The sequence below is a fragment of the Puma concolor genome, chromosome B4, assembly GCF_028749965.1.
Source record: "Puma concolor isolate L17-30 chromosome B4, mPumCon1.1.hap2, whole genome shotgun sequence".
In the NCBI taxonomy this organism is placed as follows: domain Eukaryota; kingdom Metazoa; phylum Chordata; class Mammalia; order Carnivora; family Felidae; genus Puma; species Puma concolor.
This window is the reverse complement of record NC_141673.1, coordinates 78,591,902-78,598,737: the sequence shown is the minus strand read 5'-3', so window position 1 is coordinate 78,598,737 and position 6,836 is coordinate 78,591,902.

The window sequence follows — 6,836 nt, the reverse complement described above, 5'->3', positions numbered from 1 at the left end:
ATTTATATATATTTATAAACTGTATATATATGTTATATATGGCACTGAGATTTTATGAAAATATAATAAATTATATATTATGTATAAATTATATATAATACATAAAAGTAACAAATTATATATATATGTGTATATATATATATGGTTCATACTTAACCACATTTCTGGGAGTAGGGAGAAATGGGGAGTTTAAGGGGAGTATAGTTTCAGTTTTGCTATTGTGAATATCCTTAACATCACTGAACTGCACACTTAAAAATCCTTAAGAGGGGCACTTGGGTGACTCAGTTGATTGAGCATCCGACTTCAGCTCAGGTCATGTTCTCACAGCTTGTGAGGTCGAGCCCCACATTGGGCTCTGCTGACAGCTTGGAGCCTGGAGCCTGCTTCAGGTTCTGTGTCTCCCTCTCTCTCTGCCCCTAACTCACTCATACTCTGTCTCTCTGAAAAATAAACATTAAAAAAAATCTTTTTTACTAAAAAAAAAGTCCTTAAGATAGTAACTTTTATGTGTATTTTATTACAAGTTTAAAAACTGTTCCGAAGACTACAGAAGACTGGGCTTTTCATAAAATACTAAGCAGCTGTGCTCATTTTGACTCTTTGATGGTTTCATGTCAATGATAAGATTCAGTTAGAAAAGCAGTGGTTGGGAAAACTGCTGGCACCATATTTTTTTTAAGTCTTAATGTCTTTGAAAAAGTAGTGAAAATTGCTAATATAATTAAATCTCAACCCTTGAGTACACGTCTTTTAAATATTCTAAGTGGTGAAATGGCAAGTACAGAAACTGCATTTCAGAACAATCTGAAGCAGAGATTATAAGCAATAATGATACATTGGTCATTGAGGAAAAATGTAACATTTTTACTTGGGAACTCAACCTTAGGATGTCATTTTTACTTGAAGGAATCATTGACATTTTTCTGAAAACTGCCCTCACATTTCCATGAAAATAAAGATATTTATTACCAATGATAAAATGAGCTTTCTAAAAAAATTCAGATTTTGGAAAACTTATATCTGAGACCAAGTTTGATAGCATCTTACTACTAGACCTCTGGTCAGCTCAGTGAAAATGAGTTTGATCATTTAAAAAAATTTTTTACAGTAGGCTCCATGCCCAAATGGGGGCTTGAACTCAACTGTGAGATCAAGTCACATGCTGAACTGACTCATCCAGCCAGGCACCCCTGAATGTAATTTTTGATGTATGTCAATATTTGGAAGATCTGCATAACTTAGTGAACCAATGTTTTCTGATGACCGATGCATGTTGATAAGAGATTATTGAAAATGCCAGGTAGACCAAATGGATTTCGATAGAAGAATGCAAAAAGATACCTATCATGACAAGCTTCCATGTTGCAACTAACCTTTAGGGAATACTGTCAGTTTTTGGTGCAGTGTCCAAGAAGAATATTATGCGATTATCTGAAAAAGCTGGAAGAAAGCCCTTGTGCACATAAGCCATCTATGTGTGTGAGATGGGATTTCCTAATACACTTAAACCATGGCATGGCTCAACAACAAGCTGAATGCACAAGTAGGTAGGAAATTCAAGGGTCTTCTATCAAGTCATACATTAAAGAGATTGGCAGAAATGTAAAACAAGGCCAGACTTCATAATTTTGTCTGGATATATATTTCTCATAAAAATGCTATTTATGTAACCATGTAATAGGTTTACTTTTAAACAAAAACACTTGTTAAATGTTTGAATTTTTCATGGAATAAATATTGACATATCTCAATTCCTCAGTTTTTTAAGATGGTTTAAAAAATCAGTGATTACAGTGGTGATTAAGGAGCAAGCACAGATGGATATGGTTAGTCTTTTTTAAAATTTTTTATTTTTTTTGAGAGAGCATGAGTGGGGTAGGGGCAGAGAGAGAGGGAGACAGAATCCCAAGCAGGTTCCATGCTGTCAGCACAGAGCCTGATGTGCTGCTCGAACCCACGAACGCTTAGATCATGACCTGAGCCAAAACCAAAAGTAGGACGCTTAACCACTGAGACACCCAGGCACCCTGAATGTATTCAGGCTTGCATCATTCCCAAAAGTCAACACTAACTTTCAAATATTTCAAAAAACCAGTATAGTGTAAAACAGGGTTGTATATAAGGTTGCATGTAACCATGTTGAATGTCTGCTTTTCTTATTCTTTAATACTTCTTATATTAGGAGTGCCTTTTACAATGTTAAGGCTAGAACCTTATTATAGGTACCAATGAACATTCTATGACAATGAATTTTCAAAGGACAGGAGAGAGTAGCCTGCATAAACCACTAAAATTAGTAAAAAGATAAATTCAGTCTTTTAGGTGTTTGAAGCTCTGAGCAGTGTGTCTAAAATATTCTTTATGCATAATACAGCAAAAGACAAACCCTCAATGAAAGAAAGACCAATGAAATTTCTTCAGGAAGAAGGGAACTGAAAATAGAAGTGAGATGCAAGAGTGAAAGGTCAAAGAAATCATATTCATCTAAAGAATGACTACAGAAAGAAAGCATTAATAAAACTGATTTTAAAGGAAAAAGCAAAAAATCCATTTGGTAACATTGGGCAGCATGTTACATATACCTTAGTTCCTGGAAATGGAAATTTGCAAGTGTTAAATACCTATAATGTATGAGGCTCTGTGGAAAGTATGGCACTACAACAGAAGCTGCAAAGAGGAGTAAAACAAGTTTTTCTAAGGAATTTCCAATCTGGAAGATGAGAAAAAGCAAGTGTCCAAATGTCAGTTGATATTTGTGAGGGGCATAAATGTTAACAAAAGATGAAATACAATTACAGAAATTTTCTTACTTTGGAATGCCTTATATTACCTTACCACAGCCAGGTTAGTACCTTCTCTTGCCTTTATCTAGATGGAAGTGGCCAAAACTACTAGTCTTCCCAATTAATTTTTATCTGAGTTTCTTTTCAAGATAAGGGTCCAGAGAAAGGAGCACAAATAATATGTTGTTATTACAGTAGAAACATAAATAATGTTGGTTTGTTACTATTTCCAGGTTTAAAGGAGTGCATTCAAGGTTCATTTTCTTCCAACTCTAGATGTTTAAAAATAGAACTCAGAAGTATTCAAAACTCTCCTGTATCAAGTTTAGACTACAGAGCAGAGATTATGGAGTATGAATCAGGACTGCAGCAAAACTGTAGTTAAATGAAGACTATCACATCAAACAGCCATCAGGACTCGAAAGGCTTCTGAAATAGTCAAGAAAGCAAAGCTTGAGACTGAATGTCAGATTATTTTACATCAAGATTGGGAAGGTGCCCTGAAAAGGGTGTGAATACACCTTGAAGAAAGCTTTGCTGAGGAAGGTTAAGTGATACAAGCTGATAGCATTTCGATAGTCCTAGTAAACCTAGTAAGCCTAGTAAACCTGCTGTAGATACAGGTAACCAGAAGGTAATCAATGAGCTTAATTGTTCAAAATGGTAGCCATTAGCCATATGTGTCTGTATTGAGCACTAGAATATAAAATGCACTAGACAGTTTGAACCTATGTTCCAAAGGAAGAGCCAATGGAACTTGATGGTAGATTGGATAAGGGAGAACAAGAGGGAGTAATGTTTTTTCTAGATTGTGCCACTGAGTAGGTAGAGAGGCCTGCCTTGCCTGCGTAACTAGGGAGTTGAAGTCTTTAGGCTGACCAGGAATTGATTACGTTAAGCCTGTGTCCAGTTTCCATAGAGCTTTTACTTGGAGGCCAGCCTGCAAGGCAACAGTCTTGAATAAATTAACCCACACCTCTTAGTGGTTGAGTCAACTCAGCATAACTTTTAGAAAGGAATGGACTTGTACTCCGAACACCATTTTCACAGACATGATTATTTTCATAGCTGATATTTCAGGGTAAATTTCATAAAACAAATTGAGGTTTAATTTGAAATCTTTGTAGTTTCTCCCAACTTTTGCTTTGCCTAAGTAGAATGGATTTGTCTATGAGATAATTGTTGTTGTTTTTAATAGCAAGAAACAGACCATTGACCTGAATTGAAAGAGTTGGAAGGAGCAGGAAAGGAAATTGAGCATTTTCTTTTCTAAGTCCTTTTCAGTCACTTCCTTCCTGTCTTCTATTATCTGATCTCTCTGTAACTACATGTTGATAATGTTTGAGATTCTAGGCTGTTGTAATTGTGGGGATTTAATAATCAGAACTGTTCCTGTCACTTTGGGAACATTTTAGATGTGTTAAATTCCATTGATCATTGGGAATTTGCCTGCTCTGATTGCTTTGAATTGCATATCCAAAATGTGGCTCCTACGTTGTTATTATTTTCTGGACCCCAAACACTTTTAATTATTTTTAAGACCTCATATCAAATGTAAAACATATACTTATCATGACTGAATGGGCTGAGCAAAATATTAACTTCCTATGCATGGGGAGAATTAACTCCGTTCCTTTTGGATCCTTCAAAGAATCTTGTAGGAAACAAAATGTGTGGATAGTTAAGTTTTGTGCTCATACTCAAGTATGCCCTTTAGACCTTTACTCACTGCCTGTCATGAATGATTATTTAGTATTCATAGTAAACCAGGAAGTTATATTGTCCTTGTTATACATATAAGAAAACTGAGTTACAGAGAAATAAGGTCAAACAGCTTTAAAGTAATAAAGGAGCACCTAAGAATTAATGTAGTCATCAAAGAACTTCTAATTTGGTCCAAAACACTAAAATCGGTGATTACAATACATTTCTTACCAAGGAACGTTTCATTACATGATAGTTACAAACATTTGCCCTTTCTCCAGTATTAGAACTGCTGGATTAATTTGCTTGAATATGTCTGCTATGTAATCCCAATATACTACTCCCACAGACAGCCCTTCAGCTTCCACCTCTGTTTGGCTTTGCACTTAGAATTACTAGAGGACTTGTGCTTCCCCCCCCCACCCCCCACTTCACCTTGTGTCAGTGTGACCTTAACTTCCCTTACTCTTCCCTTCATTTGTGATTACCAACTATATACCAACTTCATAGATTTGGAACATACTATCATGTGTTTATCCTTTTGCAGACTGAAACTCATTGTTAGATTCCTCCATCAGGTACTGACACTATGTAAGGCTTAAAACATTATGTCACAGTTCATAAGTTTCAGAGATCTGGGTGTGCTGGGCTGAGTGCCTCCTTCAGGTCTCTCACAAGGCTGAATCATGGTTGTTGGTTGGGACTGTAGTTTCATCTGAAGGCTTGACTGAGGAAGGATCCACTTCCAAGCTCATGCATGCGATTGTTGTCAGGGTTCAGGTGTTTCAGGCTTTTAGACTGAGTGCTTCTGTTCCTTGCCAGCATTGGCCTGCAGCTTCCTTCAATTCTTTGCCATGCTGGTTTCTCGATAAGGCAACCTACAACATGGCAGCTGACTTTCCTCAAAGCAATAGAACATGAGTGTGAGAAAGAGCAGGCAAGAGGAAAGTCACAGTCTTTTTGTTACTTAATTTCAGAAATGACATCCTGTTGTTTTGTTATATTCATTTTTTAGAAGTGAGTCACAAATTTCCAGCCCACATTCAAGGAAAAGGGGTTTAGGGGTCACTAGGGACCATCCTAGAGGCTCCCTACCACAGTCTTTACTACATTAAGCCCTAAATTCTTTTGTTGTATGGAAATGGAAGCATGACCTTTCTGTTAGATTTAGGTAGCTCTGTGTTTATTCCAGGGAAGCCTGGAATGGAAGTCTGGCTTCTTGGCCAAAATAAGAATAGACGATGATGCATATAGTTAAATGGTTACCTAACCTGGTTTTAATTCCCTGGTATATAGTATAAAACCCCTCAGTAAACTCATGCCTCAGCATCCCTGAGATTATAATATCTTGCTCCTATCTTGGTAGTTCATACTGCAAAGACAAAGTATGTTCTGTGTGATTAACCAAGGGCCCTGGGAGCTGTGCCCTGAAGCCTCCGATCTCTATCTGCCTGTGCTTTCCTTCCTGTACTGTATCCTTTACTTTTACTAAAGCCTTATATAAGCATATCCCCTGGAGTCACATCATCCCTTTGAGTGATCCAGTCCCATGTGATCATTGCAGTTAGGCTGGTCTGTCCCCACACTGTGCACTTCAGATATAGCCACTGTGTCTGAATCCCAACAGCATCCAGGTGGCTGTGGAAACTCTCAGCATTAGTCAAAATAACCCATGGGGCTATGAAGAACCTCCTCAAATGCCTTTCCCTAAGGTCAGTTTTTGTGTGAGGGGAAGACCTCTTTCTATCCTGCTGCCCATGCCACTGTCCCCTATTGTTTCTTTATATAAAACCAGCTTGCTGAATTTTTATGTTGCTGTAGGAATGCTTATCATGTTATATTACAATTAATCTCAATCCCTAGACAGATTAGGAGCTTGAATGCAGGGACTCTGGCTTAATTTTATTTATATTCACAGTGCCTATTGTCTAGCACAATGCTGTGCAATAGCAATGAAATATGGGCCACATATGTAATTTTAAGTTTTCTAGTAGTCCAATTAAAAAGTGTAAAAAAACGTCACTGCACTGACAGTATGGAGCCTGCTTGGGATGCTCTCTCCTCCTCTCTCTCTCTGCCCCTCCCCTGTTCTCTCTCTTTCTGTCTCAAAATAAGTAAAAATTTTTAAGGGTAAAAAAAATGGTAAAATTAATTTTAATAATGTGTTTCATCTAACCAATATATTTAAACTATATTATCAACATGTAATATGAAAATTACTGAGATATTTTTCTTTTGATACTGAGATTTTGAATTTTAGTGTTTATTTTATATTTACAGTACATCCTAATCAGATTAGCATTTCAGATTCTCAATAGTCATGTGTAGCCTGTCCCCACTGAATGG